Here is a 21030-nt window from a genome sequence, read left to right as displayed (position 1 = left end):
GTAAAGGTGATTAAACTGATCCAGGACTGGATTTCGACTTCTGTTCTTATTTTTTCTTTCCTATTCCTTCTCATGAAAACGTATTTGAAAATGAATCAAGATTTCTGGTTAATCAAATCTTAATCATGTTAAATATTTTGGAGACCATAAGTTGCAATTTTTCTCTTGTATAACTGAAACTTTGTACTGTTTGGCTAATACCTCCCCACTTTCCCTTCCCCCCAGCTCTTGACAACCACCATTCTACCCTCCGCTTCTATGAGTTTGACTATATTAGATGCCTCATCAAAGTGGTTTTACATGTTATATATGTGTGCTTCTGTGTCTGGCTTATTTCACTTACGCAATGTCCTCCAGTTTTATTCATGTTGTCCCAAATGGCGAGATTTCCTTCTGTTTAAAGACTGAATAATATTCCATTGTGCCCCTTTTTATTTTATTTTATTTATTTATTTTTAAAGATTTTAATTGGGGAATTGGGGGACGGGAACAGCGCTGGGGAATTGGGGGAATGGGAACAGACAAGTTGCTGTCCTTTTGTTCTTCAGTCTAGTTGTGGAGTCTGTTGCTTCACTGGCCCAAGTTGGCACCATCATTGCGCTCTTCCCGGGCGAGGCAGGTCAGTCGCCGGCTTCTGGACAGCCGCTCACTGCAGCTGCTGACTACACATGGTAGCCCATGGCAACCCACTGCCACAGAGGCTGCAGCCTACGCCGTCGCTGGTGACTCTCGGCAGCCCGGCTCCAGGTTGAGCTGTTTTTCAGCATCTTAGCTGTGGAGGGCAGTGTCACTGGCCCTCATATGTGGGATCCGAACCGGGGCCCTCTGGCGTCCCAAGCCAGTTCTTAACCATCGCGCCACTCGGCCGGCCCCCATTGTGCCCCTTTTTAAAACATCGATTATCTTTATTCAACCATGGACATTTACATTCTTCCATGTCTTGGCTATTGTGAATAAGGCTGCAATGAGCGCGGAGTGCAGATATCTCTTCAAGATCTTGACTTCAAGTCTTTCAGATATATAACCAGAAGAGGGATTGCTGGATCATATAGTTTCATTTTTAATTTTTTTCCGGAGCTTCCATACTGTTTTCCATAATGGCTGCACCAATTTACATCCTCAGCAACAGTGTACAAGAATTCCTTTTCTCCACATTTTTGCCAGTACTCATTATCTCCTGACTTTTTGATAACGGCTACCCTAACAGATGTGAGGTGGTACCTCATTGTGGTTTTGAGTTGCATTTCCCAGATGATTAGTGATGGTGAGCATCTTTTCAGGTATATATTGGTCATTTGTATACCTTCTTTGGGGAAATTCAGTTCCTTTGCCCAGTTTTTTTAACGACGTTATTTATTTATTTATTTATTTGCTATTGAGTTCCTTATATATTTTGGATATTAACCCCTTATCAGATATATGGTTTGCAAATATCTTCTCCCATTTTGTAGGTTGCCTTTTTGTTTTGTTCATTATTTCCTTTGCTATGCAGAAGCTTTTTTAGTTTGATGCAATCCCACTTTTCTATTTTGCTTTTGTTGCCTGTGCTCCTGGTGTCATATCCAAAAAATCATTATCAAGGCCAATATCACAAAGATTTTTTCCCCCTATGTTTTTTCTAGGAGTTTTATGGTTTCAATTGTTATGTATACATCTTTAACTCATTTTGAGTTGATTGTTTTCTATGGTGTATGGTAGAGTTCAATTTCATTCTTAAGCATGTGGATATCCAGTTTTTCCAATACCATTTATTGAACAGATTATCTTTTTCTCTTTGTGTATTTGTGGCACCCTTTTCAAAGATCAGTTGCCTGTATATGTGTGAGTTTATTTCTGGCCTTTCTATTCTGTTCCATTGATCTTATATATCTGTTTTTATGCCAGTACTATACTCTTTTGATTACTATAGCTTTGTAATTTGAAATCAGGAAGTATGATATCTCCAGCTTTGTTCTTCTTGCTCAAAATCGTTTTGGCTATTCAGGGTTTTTTGCGGTTCCAAATGAATTTTATGAATTTTTTTCCATTTCTGTAAAAAGTATCATTGGGATTTTGATAGGGATTGTATTGAATCTGCAGATGGCTTTGGGTGTATGGGCATGTTAATAATATTAATTCTTCTAATCCATGAACACAGGAAATCTTTCCATTTATTTGCATCTGCTTTAATTTCTTTCACCAATGTTTTATAGTTTTCAGTGCACAAATATTTCACCACCTTTGTTAAGCTTATTCCTGAGTATCAGAATAACTTTTTAAAAGTGCATTATTGCAATAATGTTTTAAATTTCTAAATGATGACTATACATAGCATAAAATTTAAAAAAATCCTTTTTGGTGAAGTTTGTAGTTACAATATATGAAGGCACTAAATTTGCAGCAGTGTTCCTTGTGATTATATTTTATTACTGATTTTTAATGAATCTACCAGTATTCTGTTGCTGTGCTTTAAAAAAAAAAAAAAGGTTGAAGTGGGGAGAAATCAGAGTAGCTGCCCTCTCTCTCCCCTTCAGAAGAAATGAAATCAGGTTAGAGGGAGGAGTAGAGGAAGAAGCCAGATCCTCACTCGTTGCTGGGCATTAGGGGAAAACTGTGGATCTTCATAAAGAAATACTAAAAGTCGAGTCAGCTCATGGTACTGCCCTGGTCTTTGGCTTGGTATATTCCTTCTGGGTCTGTATTTTCTCATTCCCAAACTGGGACATCTGGTTGATAACACGAGGGGCAACTGAAGTCAGAGCATGCAGGAAAACCTGTAACTCACTTACGAAAGTCCAGAAATTCCTTGCTTCCTTCCCTCATACATAGGGGAAAAGCTTCTTGACATTGGCCTTGATAACGGTTTTTTTGGACAACACCAAGAGTGCAGGTAACAAAAGTAAAATGGAAAAGTGGCATTGCATCAAACTCAGCTTCCGCATAGCAAAGGAAATTATCAACAAAATGAAACGGCTGCCTACAAAATGGGAAAAAATATCTGCAAACCATGTATCCCAAAAGGGGTAAAGGTACTCATAGCATTCTACTCTTTTTAACTAAGAGTGAAATTAGCCTACACTAACCAGGTAATTTGTATTAATACCTGAATCATTTTCTTAGGAAGAACACGAGTTAGAGAGACATTCAAGAATAGAAAATGTTAAAAGCCAGGTAACACAGAAAAGGTTGTGTTCAAACCATCCTTACCTTGTGTGGGGAGTCAAAGGTTGGAAACGAGAAATAGTCAAGTCTCTGGTGACAGAGGGCCTCTATTTTTGGAATACAGAGTAAATCCACTGAATAACACCAGCACCTTAATCAGTGTGTTAGGAGACCCTGAGGCTGGATTAAGAAGAGTATGGGCTCAGTCTTCATATAGTCTGGGTCCAAATTTTGTTTCTATTAATATGTTTGGCCTGGGGCTAGTTATATAACTTTTGCATGCCTATATTTCTGAATCCCTAAAGTGGGGTTAACAATAGTTACTAGCCTCATACTGCTGAGAATTTTGAGCTACATGTAAAAGTCTTATACATACCTGATACACAGTAAATCCTCAAGAAGTTTTACCTATTATCATGAAGTCACTTTTAAGTTGACAAACATCTATCTCACTTAGAGACCCTTTTAATAGGGAAAGAAAGGGCAGGGGTGAAAGTTGCAGGGGCCTCAATCTCTAAGGAGTGGAGCTAGAGAAAAATGTATTCAGTACAGTTCCTGACAGAGGGATTACAGCCCCCGGCTGGAGGGAGAGTTGAGCCTTGTGTGCACGTCTGGGGGCTAAGGGGAGCGAAGGCACGCTCTGATCCCAGACGGTTACGGCTTGAAACTACTCAGCTGGTCCTCTAAATAAACGCCTAGCGTTTATTTAAAGAATATTCGTTTGAGCTCAAGTATTAGCCTGCCCTTGGCAACAACACGTGGGTCATGCCGGGCTCACACAACGAATGGCTGTGTCGCCCCTCACTATGTGCAGTCATGGTTCTCAGCGGTTCACGTGCACGGACTCACTGCCCCGGGAAATAGGTGCCTTCCACGTCCCCTCTCTGCAGGAGCCTGCCCAAGGTCAGGGAGCCGGCGAGGCATGGGGCCCCGCAGCCTGCGCTTTGAGCCCACCGCGCCAGGCCAAGCGGCCCCGGAAAGCCGCGGCTGGGGCCGTGAGAGGACGAAGGGCTGTGGGCAGTGGGCGTGCGTGGGTGGCAGGCCCCGGGCATTCTCCGCCAGCCTTGAGCGTTCAGCGCGGACGGGGCGCAGTCGGACAGGAACGTTCCAGAACCTCCTAACGTAGCTGGGGGCGACGAGAGCCCGGGGTCTGGCCGCAACCCCGCCCGGAGGAGCGCAGCCACCGAGAACGTTCCTCGCGGCAGGGAATCGGGAGAAGCGCGCGCACGGACGAGACCGCACTGTAGCGCACGCGCACGCGGGAACGCACATTTGCCCGCCGCCCAGGATGAGCCCGAAGGCGTGGCAAGTTCCAGCGGCTTCGAGAACCGTAGGTAGCAGGCGCAGCGGCAGCGGCAAGATCGGAGGGGGCGTGGGACCTCCGTGGGCTGTTCGCCGCCGAGCCCCCGTTGTTGTTTCAGCGCAACCAGTGCCGGACCGGGGTGGGGGTTCCGGCGAGCGGGGGTAGGTCGGCTCGCTGCGGAGAGTAAGGCTGTCGAGGAGGCGCAGCCACCTTAAGCAGGGGGCGTGGCATTGCGCACAGGGGGCGTGGCGCGCCGAAGGGGCGTGGCGGGTCGTCTGCGCAGCTGCCAGAGCCTTTAAGCTCGGGCTCGCGGGGCCAGATCGTGCCTTCGCCGCCTGTGAGTCTTCCGGCCCAGCACCTCGTCAGCTCCGCGCTGTCCCCGCCTCTCAGCGTCCCGGGAGCTGGTTCGGTCCGGAGTCGCGCGCCTAGCGTTTGGGCATGCCCCGCTACGAGCTGGCTTTAATCCTGAAAGCCATGCAGCGGGTAAGTGACCTTCCCTTCAGAACCTGCCTTCCCGCGCGGGCGCCTCCACGGCCGCTAGGCCACCGCCCCTCGTCCTCCCCGCATGGCCGGGAGGAGGCCAGGGCCGCGGGCGGCGGGCGGGCGGCGGGCGTCCGCACTGAGGGGGCGCGCTTGGGCTGGCCGGCTCGGCGAGGCCGCGTGCGCGCGGGGGGGTGGGGGTGTGCCCGCGCGGGAGCGCGGCCACGGGAGGGTGTGCCTCGCATGCGGCCGGCCGGGTGGCCGGGGGAGGGGGGGCAGGGCCGGCAGCGGGAGTCCTGTGGAAGGCCCGCGGGAGGACACGCGCGAGCGCCCGGCCCCGCTCCCGTCGTCGCGAAGCTGCCTTGTCTCCGGCCCCGCCGTCGTCCGCTCCACCTCCGCCGTCAGCCACCACTCTAGCGCCTGCTGGCCGCCCCGGAACCGTCCGCGTTGAATAAAACGTTCTCCAAAGCTTGTTTGTGCAGTTATCTGGACCACGGTCGCATACAACCGCTCTCACGTTAAAAAAAACCAACAATCTTTGACTTCTCTTTTTCTGACTTCAGCGAAAATCCTGCTCCGGGTGCCCTTTAGCCCTGTTTCATTCATCCAAGTTGTGACCTTTTTTTTTTTGCTCCTCCGGAAGGAACTTGTCTCCCCCTGCTTTTGATTGCACATGAGGTAGGGTATTTCAGGTTTGGAGGGATGATAAGCGAACCTGCAGCCCGTTCACTTCAGATGCTGGTGTGGCCGAGGACAGGGGCCCGCGGCCTGGAGGCAGCTCTTCGTCCTCTGTTCTGGGTCAGGTACTCCTCAAGCCGTCGCTGAAATCCCCATTCTTCCGAGAAATTCGGTAACGTAGAGTGTGGTGTATGCTCCGCCCCCCTTTCCTCCTCCCCCTCTCCCCCCAGGTATTAATAAAAAAATAAAATATACTATGTCTGAACTTTGAAAGCATAGCTGCCTACACCGCTAGGGGCCTGTACACATTTCATGTTTAAATCAATCTAGAGGAATAGCTATTACGAAGTTTGGTTGAACTTAAGCCTGGGTCATGGTCCAGGCTCTGTAGAAAAAGGAACAATCACCGCGCACTGGGAGGTGGTTCCATTCTTTGCACCCTGTAAAGTGGGTGAGGACACTGGTGCCTCTTGGTCAGGTCTAGAGAGTCTAGTCAGGCATGCTATTGTGTCCCCAAGCTTGTTCCCCCAGAATTTGGGAGAAACTAAGATTGTGTTGTCCAGCCCCCAGGGTAGTCCCCCTTTCTTGGCCCTCTGTTCTCCATGCTAAGATACACTGCTTAAACCAGAGCAGGAACAATGAAAAACAAAAGTACGTTTTTGAAAAGGAAACATTTTTAATTGTGTGGAAATTGTCTGAGCCCTCCTTTTAATCTGTGCTTTTTAGGAGATACCAAAGAACCAGGGAAATGCGGATATTGAAATTTCTTTTGTTTCACCTTGTTTTAGGGAGGAAACGTGATCACAGTAAGAGTCAGGGTATAGGCATACTATTTGTTTGACATGAAAACTTTGAACTCCCCTTTGTCTTTTGCATAGCAGCAAAGTACATGGGATTAACGTGGCTGCAAGTATATTAAATGTATTTCTTTTATTGAGTTACTGTGTTTTTTTGTGTCCAGTTTTTTGTTTGTATGCTCCTGTATTGTGGAGCATATGTCTTTTACCCCAGTTTAGATAAGCCACATAGCACAGTTTGGTTAAAATAGTAATTCAGTACGCTCCTTGAAATCCTCACAGGAGGAGGGGTGGTGGTGGGGGAGAGGAACCTCAGCAGATAATCAGGGTGAACTCCTCCTTGGAGGAGGAGGAGGCCCTCATGGCTACAGATAGGATATTGTAACAATGGTGAAGTTGTGTTGAGAGTTCCTTGACCTAAATAAAGTTAAGATTAAACAACAACAAAAAACTTCTGAATTTTTTTTGGTTCACAAAACATTTTTAAAGTAGGTTGTAAATGTTCAACACAAAGACTTCCTGGTTTTGACCAATTTTGCTTGTTTTCAGTTTAGGAAAATTGGACTTCAAAATAGGATCAATACTTGGGGGGAAAATGAATGCAAAACATTAACATGAAGTTTATTTAATGCAAGATGCCATTGTGAGCTTGTACACGTTTGTGAGGCCTGGGAAACCTCAGCTCTAATCTAGAGAAGTTTGTGATCCTGCTGTAGGAAGCCTGTTGTAACTCCTGCATTCTAAGTTGCATGTTTATCATATTTTTTAGATCCGGAAATGTATACCTTTTATAGTATACCCCTTTAATGTGACGGCATAGTCCTCTCCTCCCCAAATCATTTATGTGTCATAGAGTTGAGGAAATATGCTGTACGTACCAGACAACTCTTAGAGGAGAAATGCAAGTTGAGAGGCTATAGTTTTCCAGCCTTTTCGTGGATTTCCAGAGGTTTTTCCTGTTTCTTTTCTGTGGTACTCGAAGCTTTAAGAGCATTCCTAGTCTCTCTTGGAGTGTGTTACTCCCCTCTCCTCCGTTGTTTTATTTTCTTTGACCCCTAGCTGGACTCCTTAAAATTGAACATACAAGAGTTAAAATTTAAAATGCAGGTACTGTGTTGATGCTCACATCTCTTGTATTGGAGACCCAGGGTATTGTAGCAGAGTAACTTGTGGGAGTCCCCATTGGAAGATTTCAGGGTACAGTATATAGAATGAGCCTTTATTGAACTATACATTTGTGTGTTAATCAGTCACTGAGAAGTTCCCATTCTATCATTTTCTCAGTTTACAATTGGGAGTTAATTATAATGAGTTTGCTTTTGTTGCCCTTACATCTTTGTGCACTTACGAATGTAGATACCAGTTCTTCCCAAGGAGAAATTTATTTGCAGGTGCTGTTTAGCTTGAATTTTAATGTGTTTATAATAAAAAAGTCATGTCTATTCCCCCCAACTCTTAATTTAGCATGAAAAGTAAGTAAAAGTGTGGTTAAAAGTCTGAAGTTGGACATAATAAAGTAATGGATGTTGTGAAACCAGGCCTTTAAAGGTAATGACTAAAGCCATTTGGAAAGATAGTTGCTTAGACCCACCCGCCTTAGACCATATTTATAGAAGAGTCTCCAGAACAAAAAGAATTTCAGAGTACTATACCTATATGAGAGCGTACTGAAAAAGTTTTATTCACTTCTGGAAAACGCAGTATTCAAGGCTGTGGGGTGGAAGGACATAGCTACTCAGCAAAGCACAGGCTGCAGGTTTCCAGGCAGTCTCAATTCAGTGTGTGGAAGACCTTTTTTAACAACTGAGAAAGAAACGAATTGCCTGTTAATGACAAATTCTCCACTTCCACCCTGTCCTCTTGCAGCCAGAACATTCAGGTAGATAGGAGGGGCCGTGCATTTGGTGGTTAAGGTTTGACACTGATTCCTGAGGTTCCTTCTCTGGAGAGTTTGAGCAAATGGTTGATGTCCTTTGATTTCACTTTGAAATTAGGTCTCGAAGATTGATGTTTCAGGTAGGTTAAAGATAGACTGAATTGCCAATACATGAATGATAAAGCCACATACTGGGTAACGAAGCCTAGGAAAAGCTGTGTCAACTAGGCAGTTTTTATGCTTGAAATGGGTTCAGGAAGAGGAATTTTGAGGTGAAAAAAAGATCAATGCAGAGCATTTATATTCTTTGGTTACTTGGTTTAGGAACACTTTGATTATCATGTCTTATTACATTTGCCCAGAGTAGGCATTATTTAGAGTTGTGAAAGCCCTGGGAAAACATTTTTTCCTGAAGTTTTCTCATTACTACTCAGGAATTTTTACATGAGAAATTAAAGGTTAGTGGTTTAAATAAACAGTAACTAGCTTAATTGCCAAACGAATGCACATGTGTATAATAAAATAGCATTTATGTATCCCTTTGTATGTATTGTTCTAGTAGAAGTAAAAGAGCAGATAGCTACTTTGGAAATCATAAGTTCTTTTTCTTTAAAACATTTCAAAGGTTATTTTATGTTTAATACTCCTCATTTATTGTTAATTTTATTGAAAAGCAGATTATATTTTAATTTTTAAGATAACTCATTAAAATAGATTTTTGTAGGCAGAGTTTTATGTTGTAATCTGAGTTTAATATACCACCTGGGTTTTATAAGTTTAGAAATCTAAGTGTTGTGTTATTCTAGTTCCTAAAATGCAGAAAGCAGTAGGTTTTCTGATTATGTGGTGAAGAGTCGCTTCTATTTCTTTTCACTCAGGCCTTTTTGCTTAGAAAATCTGGCAAAAATTTTGTATTTGTTCTAGAGGTGTATCCAAGTTAGGATCGTCTGAAAAGTAATAACTTCAGAATGTTTGCAATTTAGATACTACCTTTTAGTGGCGTAGGGTGCTAATGAACTCAAGTGTGGGACTGGCCAACGCTAGTCATTGTAGCTTGGGTTGCTTCGTTTAAGGTGATATTTCTGCTCTCAGGTAGTGGCAGATAAAAGTTCAAATGGAAAGGCAACATTGTTCTAGCCGTCAGATGGCTAAGTTAGTCCTTTTTCCTTCTCATGAGCCCTCCCTGAACAGCTTAGCTTGTCTTTAATAATCACCCTTAGTGTTTTGTCTGCTTGAAACCAGACAACTTAAAATAGTTTTCTAGTAATGAAAGACTTGAGCTTTGTGGACAATGTTATACTTTTCATTTGGATTAAAGTGTTCTTGGGTTACAGCTTATTGCCGCAGCCAGTGATTGAAGAAGGAGCCCTGTTCCTGCCCCTGAGCTACATACAGCTAAGGTACAAGGAGTGGCTTGGGGGTAGGAGTCCTTCCTCACCAGACACGGTTTGTATTTATGAAGACTGCCTGTCAGAAGGTGACATTTTGCACTAAACATTTTTTTCTTAATTGTTGTTTATGATTCACATTCAATACTTGATTGATAGGCTTTTAAAATCTAAGCATTTATATGCAGACTACTGTTGAATCTTCTCACCTTTAGATTTTAAAATCACTTTAAAGAAAATTAAGAGCTTGCAAGCAATGAGGGACAAATTCAGAAGTAATATTTTTCACCCAGTGCCTTAAGGAATAGCTCTCTTTAGTGGAAGGCAGTGTTCTCAATGAGCAGGACTTACTATCAACACAATACATGTAACTATTATCTCTTAGGGGAATCGAATTTAAGGAATTAGTCAAATTTAAGGAAATCATTCAAATTTATGAATTTTATCGATTTATCTAAAGGAAAAATACCCTCAGAAGCTTGGAAAAGGACAGTTAATCTGGTTCTCTTATCCTTGTTGCTCTAACTTAGAGCAGGAGTTGCCAAACTGGCTTATAGGCCAAATCTAACCTGCCAGTGGTATTTGTACAGCCTGTGAGCCAAGAAAGTAGTGTACATTTTTAAATAGTTGGGGAAAACAAAATTGTATGACATGAGAATTAAGAAATTCAAATTTCCGAGTCCATAAATATAGGTGTATTGGAACATAACCTTGTTCATTTGTTTATATTTACTATCAGGTTCTTTATAAAAGAAATCCGCTGACCCCTGATTTAGAGTATGCAGACATAATTTCCCAGGTTCAACATTTCTATTAGTTCCTATGGTGCTGTTTCTGACATTTCTGCTTTGATTCCTTTCCCTTCTCTTTACATACTGTACCTTTGACCTTCACGTGAACGACTTGCCTTTTTTTGGTAATAAGCTAAGAATTCTGGCATTTTGTACTTTCCTCTGTGCTGGTTATAACGTGCTGGATGTCCCCTTAGCACTGCATACTCAATGTGGTTCAAACTTAATGAGTTGCCTACCCCAAAATGTGTCTTATTTCTGTTTATGGATTCTCTCTCTGTCTTCTGTTACCTGGGGCTGAACAAATTTCACTCTTTATATTCTTGCAGTCTCATTCCCATAGAGTTTCTGCTGTGCTCTGTTCTCGTATTTCTTGCTTGATTCTTGCAGTGTCTTAGCTGGTCTCTCTAACGTACTGTGAAGGAGTTAATGCCTGTATAAATGCTTCTTGGAGTGCAAAAATATATGTTCTTGAGAGAACATACTTTGAAAGAATTAAATGGTGATGCATTTTGAACAAGAAAATAGAAAGCGTTTATTGTATAGTGATGCCTTTCTGCTTATTTCATTGCTTTACATATTAGTTGCTTGTGTCAGTGCTATTGTCAAATTATAGCACACCTCTCTTTTTCTGAAAGAGACATGCAGAGTAAGTCTGGCATCCAAGGCCGCCGCTCATAGGACTCCAACCTTTTTCTTTTTAAACGTCTTCTCTCAATTGCTTTCATTCTGCATTCCATACACCAAGTATAGGAAGCTGCTGCAGATTCCCATAAATACCATTCCCTTTTATTTTCTTTGGTACATGGGTCACACTGCTTTTCTTGGAATGCCCTCCGTTTTCACATTACCCCATCATCTCCATGAAAATATGCCTGAAGGTCATTTTAACGCATTTGGTACAACTGTTGAAGCTGTTGGAGTAGACACTAATCATTCCTTTGAACTTGCATGGTGTTTTTCTGTGTCTTATCATATGGATCAGTTTGTACTTTGTATTACAGTTAATTGGTGAATGTTTCTTATCTCCTTTGCTAGATTATAAATTCTGAGGGTCAAGTCTGTTTCATTTCTGTCCTCTGCTCTGCTTTGCACATAAAGTCCATGCTCACTTAGAAGCCTTACAAGGATTTCTACCCTCATCTCTGAAACAGTTCTTGGGTATGAGATAGCATGCTGACCTCTTGTGCTAGCAAGTTTCTTTCAACCCAGTGCACTTGGCTTGCACTGGGTGAGTTATATGCTTGCCAGAAGTCGTGTTGATTTTCCAACACTATTTTATGGCAGGCAATCTTGTTTTTATAATTTAAACATGTCAACTGATAAAATAAGTGTAAACTTTTTTTAACCCCTGAAAACCAAGTTGAATTCTTTGGAAAGATTTGATAAAGGTGAGTCACTAAAATAATGGCTGTAGAATTAGATTTGGCTGCAATCTCTAAAAGTTTGGGAGGAAGAATAACAGTAGTCCAGGAGGATTCTGTATATGGCCTGCTTTACAAGGATTTCTTAAAGTTGTCCACTTCAATGAAACTGAAAATGGAAATTGTAGATGATGCATTTATAGATGTGATTTAGATCAAGCAGAAGGAACTTGACTCAGCAAGGAACACATCATCAATCCCATTCTCCAAGTGCTTTGACCCCATATTAAGGTTGGCAAATGATATACATTTATGTGTGAAACTTAAAAAAAAATGTTTAAGGTATGTATGTATGATTTTTTGATTTCCTACTTTAGCTTTAATCCCGTTTTTTCCCTATTACTTTTGGATATGATTGTTTTGGATACAAAGGCTTCCTCTTCAGTAAGTACTCTGATTTTTATCGAAATGAATGGAAGAACATAAGCTTCCGAATGAAGATAGTGGTTGTGTTTTGTTGGAATAAACAAAGAACTGGCGCTGGAACCCTAGAAAAAGCTTTAGAGCAGTGGTTCTCAACCTTTCACAGGGGTTGCCTAAGACCATCGGAAAACACATATTTTCAATGGTCTTAGGAACCGAGACACCGCTCCTCTATCCGTCTCCAGGCCCACATGCAGATATGCCCACATACGAGTACCCGGCGACCCCTGTGAAAGGGTCGTTCGACCCCCAAAGGGGTCGCGACCCACAGGTGGAGAACCGCTGCTTTAGAGAGAGAGAGATCACTCTGGTTTTGGTTCCTGGCACCTACCTCCTAGAGATCTTAACTTTTTGGATTCTCATTTCCTCATCTGTAAAATGGAGTGTTCCCTAAGTTGGAGAGTCTTTGAAGAGAAAGTTGTAACATGACCTTGGAGGTAGTAGGTGTTCAGTGTGTCATTAAAGTAGCTTTGTGACCTGAGGCAGGTTATTGAACTTCATTGCCTAGTTTTTCATTCATACTTTATTGATGAAGAGACTCCCAAAGGTAAATTTCTTTTATGTAAGTTATTTTATCAGAATTCAAGACTGAGTCAAACCCAAAATATAGTACTTGCTCAATAAATATTTGAATTAGTGAACATGATGAGCCATTCTACATGATAGCTTGCATGCTAATTAAGCAAGGGCAAGCTCTTGCATCTTGAGTTGTGTAGAGTGTGTGTATGAGGGATCCCATGAACTCTTACCAACTTAGAATCACCTCTTGTCAAACAGATGTATATCGTTTATTCAGCAGCTACTGGTCTTTGCCAGGCCCTGTGTACACTGGGACTCCTCATCAAGAGCTAAGCTATTTGCATTTGGGTTTTGTGTTCACCACTTCCATCTGACCTTATAGAGCTAGTACTTAGTTAAGACCTAACTGTGTTGTTTAGGTGAGAAGGTTGGGAGAAGTGAAGACTAGAGAAAATTAAAGACAAGAATTACGCACTTTAGATGGGCTAAGTGCTCCGGTGATTTGAGGCAGGTGTGGGGGGGAAACTTAGTGTTTTAACTTACTCAGTAAATGATTGCTAATTGCCTGATTGCTAAAGCTATAAGGAACCACTTTTCAGTAGAACCAACAGGTGGGGCAGGAGATAATAATAGCCTAGTCGATTTCTACTGCTATGTGGTATTTTCAATTAGTATTTTACTTTTCAGTTTTGATGCAGCAACGTATTATAAAACTACGTTTTTCCTTGTAATTGGTGATTCTTTAAGAGATTTGTTTCATTTCTGTTGGTATAGGTTTTTTAATAAAGGAATTAAAACAGTATTTTACATTATAGCACATGTTGCTGGAGTTATATATTTCATTAACATGCTTAATTGATTTTTTTTGTAATTGTCTTATAAGCCAGGAGTACCTGCCATCCAACAAGACCAAAAAATAAGACCTTTTATAAGAGAATGTGCATTTTTTGGTATGTGTGTAACTGTCAGTCTTTTAAATCCAACTTTATTTCAGACTTAATTTGTAAATTATTTTTGTACCTGATTATTTTATTTTACTCCGAAGCTGCATAATGGGATATTGGATGGTATAGGGTATTGGGCAACGGATGAAGCAGACTTGAGAAATGTGTGTGTGTGAGTGTATAATGGATGAAGAAACAAGAATGGGACGAAGAAGAATAGTAATGCTGGTAACTTTTAAATAATCTTCATTTTCTTTGGGAGATGGCAACATGAAGTATAAATGTATTCGTTCATTAATAAAAGCTATCTAACAAAGTTGTCTAAGGATTAGACAGGGTGTGTTGTAAATCCTAACTTTTGTGTTTTAAAACTGGGTAAGTATGAATGGTTGTCTTCACCCTTAGATTTTTTTGTTATAGTTGGGAGTGTTTTAATTCAAGATGGAAAGGGTAGATGGGCCTGTGGCAAAATTGAAGAGCTGCTGTGGGGAGGGGTGTGTGTGTGTGCACACTCCTGCGCTGATGCTTACTCTACTCCAGTCTATTATTGCCATGGGGAATATGGGCCTGGTTTTGCCAGCTCCTTTTCTATCCTGTTTCTAATCAGAAATCCAGATTTTACAGGAAATCTAATTAAAAAAGATTTATGCACCATGGATCAAATGAAATGTTTCTGTTGGTTAGATAAAGCTACCATTGTATAATTTCTGATTTTGTTAATTGGCTTTAGATGTTCTTTAAAGATGTACTTAATTGCCTTTAGATTTCTCTTTTAGCATTTATGATTCAGAAATTGCTGTTCACATGTTGACAAAACCCACCTTGTTATTTTTGGTCATTAGTTTACAATAGGACTAATAGTAAATGGCAAACACGTTCAGTTCTTAAAAGTAGTATCAGTTTCTAGTTTTGAACTATTAGATCACGTATGCCCATTTAGGCTAATGTGTACATATAGACTGCAGAGAGTAGCACAAGGAATCAAGTGTGACTTAGTGTAAACTGTCAGAAATTGGTGTTCGTAGTCCACTTTTTCTTTAGATGTCTGGGTGATTGTACCAGCCTCTTAGGGGTTTGAAATACTGTTTCTGGGCAAAGAAAATGACATTTTTTTTTTCTCGGTATATCTATGAAGTCCACTTATGACCCATGATCCTTGGAATATAGTATTACCATGGAAAAAAACTAGGTGCTCTTCTAGTCAGAGTGTAGAACAAGGGAATAACGAAATATTATTTTTGACCAGGCTTATGTTTCTATAGAATGGAAGCCAAGTTATTATCTTGACTGACTTTCCCCTTTTTGTCGTTCTTACTTTTCCACTCTCCAGATATATAACAGCAAACCTCAAATAAAAAAACTCAGGTGCAGTTTGTTCTTCCCTACCTTTCAAGTCCAGGGTATACTTGGTTTGTTCTGTCCCCTAGCCCTTCAGTCATTTTTACTATGATGACAGTGGCCTAGTTAAGGAACCCCTACCCACTTTGAGACTACTTCACTAGAGGTTGGCATGGGTGAGAGCTTAAAAATGGAATTGCAAATGAAAGCATGGACTTAACAAAACCTGGACCTGGGCCCCTCAGTGCTCATAAGCTGGCATTTGCCTGCTTCTGCTCCAGAATGAAGAATTCCTAGTTTTGTCTTGGTTTAGGGTTAGGTTTTTAAAGCATTTTCCTTGACCCCCTACACTGGCTGTTAAAATGCTTTGATTTTGTCAGGTGAAGAATCCCAAGTATAGCTGTAACGGCCACATTGCTGTGGATGTAGTCCAGTATGAGAAAATTCTCATTGTGTGATCAGACTTGAACAACACTTGGATTTCAGGTGCTGGGAAGACCCTTGTGTGGGAACCCATGTGCAGTCTTTGCTTCTCTTAGAAGGTGGATGGAGAGCCAGTCCCAGACATCTGCCGTTTTCAGTTTTTGTTCAGATGTCCTATGTGGAAATTATAAATATTATAAAACATCATTCAATACTGGTTTAGATTCAGATTTAAGGTGAGTTTCTGTTGTTGAATGAAAAGCTAGATTTGGGGGTAGCATCTTTGCTAGGCGTATGTTACAGGAAAGGTGTCTTTAAGCGTCCTTTTTAAAACTTGCTTGAACCTGTTAAGTGAATGTATGACCCAGTAGTAGGTTGTTTTGACTGTCATTCTTTTGCTGGTATACTCCTTGCCTTCTGTTTTGTTAGCATTTATATGAGAAAGCAATTGTGTGAAATATACTATCTTGAAACTCTTAGACACCAGGTTTCCACCAGGAACGATCTTAAGTGTGGCAGACTCTGGTAGCACTGTTGGTCTCAGGAATGCCACTCTCACGTGTGGACTGAGGACCAGGAGTTTTTGCAAATTCAGTTTAAGAGTAAAGTGAAGAAAAGAAATTCCTCCTAATATTTTCTCTATTAAATATTTTATCTGACTAGGATGAAATAATTGGAAGCTGTAATTTCAAGATCTCCTACCTTCTGACATCCAACGAAAGCAGTTCTGATAGAATTTTTCTGCATTTTTATACCAGTCTACTTGTCTTATCTTTGAAATACAAGAGAAAAATGTAGCTGCATTCGTAATCTATGATGCCATGCCTGTTTTATGTTCATTTCTTAGGTTCAATACCAATCCTTCCAAATACTGCTAAAGTTATCCTGTTAATGTGTTATGTTTTACTTCTTGAAAATATTATATTTCTCAAACCTTGGGGAAAATTAGAAAGTTTTAAAATTTTCCAACCAAAATTATCTGCCTTAGGAAACATCCCAATTTCAGGGTTTTCTATTTATGACTTGGCCTCCTGGGAGAATTAGAATCTGGTGTACTAGGAAGACTCTTGTGTTTACATTTTCTGGCCTCAGTCACATGGAAAAATGAGAAACTTTGGTATCTGTTCTTCTAGGAACTGTTTTTCTAGGAACGTAAAATTGGAACCAAGTAAGATAGAACAGAAAACATGAGGGTGAACCACAAAGTTGACCTGGTTGGATTATGGTTTATAGTACCTAATTTGTAGTGACTGGTGTTAGCAGGGATTTAGATATTTATGTATGTATTTTATCTTTTTTTCCTTTCGAATACTCAGCTATTTTAAGGGTTAGATAGTGTGACCTCCATTTTACAAATGAAAAACAGAAGCAGAAAGAAGGTGCCCAGGGTCACACAGCAGCTCAGTAGGTGGCTGAGCCAGGACTCTAAAGGCAGTCTCAGACCAGAGGCTATACTTTTAATCACTGAATCTGTAAAGAGTGTACACTATAGCAGTAGTACAGTTAAAGGCCCTTGAGATTGAAGGAAATATTTCACATCGATTTGGAGTGCCTACTAGGTGCCAGCACTACCATGTGTTCGGGGAAGGTAGTGGTAAACTGTAAGACCAAGTTCCAGATTTAGGGGAGCTTATATTCTAGTAAGGGAGACAAACTAGGAAATGCTATTGAGAAGAAACAAAGCACGATAAAGGGACAAAAAGTGACACTCATTAGAGTGCTCAGGCAAGGCAGAGACTTAAAAATGAAGCGAGTGAGTGGCCGTGGCCACTTCATGGGGACAGGAGAGCAGGAGCAAGTGCAGAGGTTGTGCTTGGAGTAATACCAGCTTGCGTCCAATTCAGCAGGATTTGTTTGTTTTATATGTTGTCTTCAAGTCTTTCCTGAAAGAACTGACAGTGCATGACAATTGTTTAATGCTTAATTTTTTTCCACAGGACTTTATTATCTAGTAATTGATCTTGATGATATTGCTTTGAGGTACATATTTTTCCCATTTTATACAAGTGAGAATACACAGACCCAGGCGTACATACAAGTAAATAGTTTAATGAATCTCTATATTGTACCTATCACCCAGCTTCAACAGGTAATCAACATTTACCAGTGTTGCTTCATCTCCCCTCTCCCCCTTTTTTCTCTGGAGTATTTTATGTTTTAACTTTATCTTAATATTCTAAACCTTTAAAAGAGTTACAAGAACAGTTCAGTTAATACTTGTAAGCTTTTTGCCTGATACCAATTATTGGAACTATCCATATTTGCTCTTTTTTTTTTTTCCTGCACCATTTGAAAGTTGCAGGCATTTGACATGCCTTTCTTAGGAATAAGGGCCCTCTTCCTAGCCACAACATAACCCTCACAGTCAAATTTGACATTGATATAATACTATTATAAAATGTTCAATTTGTGTTCAAATGTACTGTGATTCAGTGATATCCTTTAGTGTTTTAATCCAGTGTTCAGTTAAGGGTCGTGCATCTAGCTGTTTCTCCTCCTTGATCTAGACCAGTTCTCAAGCCTTGGTCATTAATGACAGTGGCACTTGGAGGAGTCCATGCCTGCTGGTCTGCAGACTCAGTTTGGGTTTGTTTTGCTGTTTTCTTGTAAGTCACACGTTGTTGGTGGAATGTTACATAGGGGTGTCAGTGTATCATCCGGAGACCTGTCAGTTTGCCCTGCTTTGATTTTAGGCAGTCATTTGATTTAGGTGATACCCACTAGATTGCACCATTGTAAATGTACCTTTTTTCCTTTTGTAATTAGTGATTTATGGAGTGACAGACTTAAGACTGAATATTCTTTTTCTCCTGGTTTTAGCAACTGTTGATGATTCTGAATCATTTACTACTGGATTATTTTAAAACAAATGCAGATATAAAATTTCACCTGTAAATATTTAGTATGTATTTAAAAGGCAAGGGCTTTTAAACAGACAACTACGGTGCCTTTATACAATTCTTTAACATCTAATACATATTCACATTCCCTGAATTGTCTCCATTGTTTATCCACAGTTGGTTTGCTTGCATCTGAACCCAAACCAGGTCAACAGCTTACATTTACTTGCTGGCCTCTAAAGTCTTTGACCGTGTTGTCATGTGCCACCTAATGACGCTTTGGTCAACAACAGACTGCATGTATGATAGTGGTAGGCCACACGGCCCAGGTGTGTAGTGGACTACGCTGTCTGGGTTTGTGTAAGTGCACTGTGTGATGATTGCGAAACGACGGTCGCCTAACGATGCATTTCTCAGAACATGCTCTTGTCCTGAAGTGGTGCATGACTGTAATAGCTTCCCCGCCCCTCCTCCTTTCCTGAATTTGGTTGATCATTTCCTGGTGTTTTATGTGTTCTGTTCTAGGAATTTTCTGTAACCTGGTAGGTAGAAATTTGATTAGATTCAGGTTGTTTTGCAAGAGTACATAAGTGTTCTTGGGTATAGCACCTGTCAGGAGGCACCTACATCTGTTTGTTAGAGATAAGGTTCATTCTTGATGGGTGCAAGTATAGTCAGCCTCATCCATCCATTCTAAAGTGCCCTATCAACCTTTCACCTGAAGGTTCTAGCATCTCTTGTAATCATTGCCTGGGTTCATCGTTTCATTAGGGGTTGCAAAGAGTGATTTTCTAATTGCATCATCCCTTCTGTATTGATTAGCTAGAATTTTTCTGACTTTTGTTTATTTTTACTTTTTTTATATGTGTTTTCCTTGAAAGTGTTGTAAAAGGACATTCATCACAGAGGATGTTTCTGGGTTCCCTTAGTGATCCTCCAGTATGTCTTCAATTTTCTCATCTGTAAATTGGGGATAATTATGCTATGTGCTTACCTCCTGGGGTTTTTGTGAGGATTAGATGATGAGCTGGTACATGCAGTGTAAAAATGGTGCCTGGCAGTAGTGTTGGTAGATAGTAGTTATTAAAGCAACTTTTTCCATTTTGTGGAAACATATAACTCTTTAAGTGTAATGGAGAGGTGGAGAAGGGAGAGGTTTTTCCTAAGTTGACATGAGTAGAATGCTTGGACATGGATAGAGTGAGTTGAAAGGAGGTGCGGCTTGCCCACACTGTCCTGCCCTTTTGACTCCATGGAAATGGCCATAATACAAAAAACGCGGAATAAGTAAGGTCTGTGCATGTCACTGCACTCTGAAGTGGATGTCGACAATTGCAAGGGTAAAATCTGAGTTAGTACAATGAAGGGAAGTGGGCCACTCTTACGGTGGGTCGTTAGGATGAGCTGGTGGCTCCAGATACAGATTTTTACTACCTCATGGCCAGTTGAGATTTTTACCTGAACAAAGGGCATTCTTGCCCAGTTTGATTTGCCTTGTCACTCCACTTACCCTTAGTTAACAGCTGTTTGAGATTGCTGATCACTTTGGAGGTGGGGGAGAAAATGCTGTACTGCCTCTTGGCCTTTTAATCAGCCATCTCCTATTGCTTAAAAAAACCTATTGATTATATAGGATATTGGAAATTTAACTTTCAATCGAGTACTTAGTTGTTAATATTTGATTCATTTATTTAGCAAACTTCTGAGCACCTGCAGTATTTAAGACAGCGTTCTAGACACAGGCCACACATCAGTGAACAACACACAAGAATCTCCACTGTATGGAGTTTACATTCTAGTATTGAGGAGACAAACGTTAAGTTTTACAGTATGTTAGAAGGTATTGAGTGCAATGGAAAAAAGTAAAGCAGGATAAGGAGGGATTGAGATGATTAGGGAAGTTACATTTGAGCAAAGACGTAAAAGAGGAGAGCAAGTCTTGTGAAAATCTGGGAATGTACCTTGCATAGGAAACAGCCGATGTCAAGGCCCTGAGGCACATTTGGTACAGTGTGCATTGTGAATTGAGGAGTGACAGCTTGCTGCATTAATTGATGCCTTGTAGTGGGCCAAAGGCCAAAGCTTCGAGACAGGTTGAGAGGCTAGGGCAGTTAGTTAATTGTATGAGATGGGATGGTGATTGGATCAGGGTGCCAGCAGTTGAGATGATAAGTGGTCTGAATCTGGATATATTTTTGAGGTAGAGCCAACAGGCTAATGGATTGATTGTGTGTGGGGTGAGAGAGAGAGTGAGCAAGTTGTTCAAGGATGATTGATACTTTTGGCTTGAGCAATAGTGAGGATGGAGTTGTCATTTTCTGAGACGAGGAAGACAAAAAGTAGAATAGGTTTAAGGGGTATGAGCCAAATTATTGATCCTCCCAGACAAAAGGTTAGGTGGTCACAAACACTTCATTCAGTAAGAATAGTGGTCCATAGATTTTACTATGAGAACTCTTAGATCTATGGGTCATATGTAGCCAGTTCTTTTAACCGAAAGACTTAAAGATGTGGGAGTTAGTAGTGAAGGAAGATAGGTTGGGTAGATTCATATAGCCTGTGGTAACAAAATCAGGTGTGGAAGAGACTTTGAGACGTAATTTTTTATTCTCTTGTGGAAGGACTAATTAACACTGAAAAAGAATGAAGGCCAAAGCCTTGGATT

The 21030-nt window shown here is 41.1% G+C and overlaps 1 protein-coding gene across 2 annotated transcripts in view; it reads left to right on the top strand.

Moving 5' to 3' along the window:
* The first annotated feature begins 4487 nt into the window (after nucleotides 1-4487).
* SLC5A3 (solute carrier family 5 member 3) overlaps nucleotides 4488-21030 on the top strand; it is a 34360-nt gene continuing 17817 nt past the window's right edge. Inside the window, exon 1 of one of the 2 annotated variants that reach the window (XM_019626957.1) lies at nucleotides 4488-4927. The gene's annotated coding sequence lies outside the window, so the exon portion shown is untranslated. Of the gene's footprint in view, nucleotides 4928-5149; nucleotides 5603-21030 lie in introns of those variants that run through there. The other variant, XM_019626958.1, reaches the window with a different exon arrangement.

This window comes from Hipposideros armiger, unplaced genomic scaffold (assembly GCF_001890085.2).
Source record: "Hipposideros armiger isolate ML-2016 unplaced genomic scaffold, ASM189008v1 scaffold_695, whole genome shotgun sequence".
Lineage (NCBI taxonomy): Eukaryota > Metazoa > Chordata > Mammalia > Chiroptera > Hipposideridae > Hipposideros > Hipposideros armiger.
The sequence above is the reverse complement of the archived record's forward strand: the minus strand, read 5'-3'. Positions and strand labels throughout refer to the sequence as shown.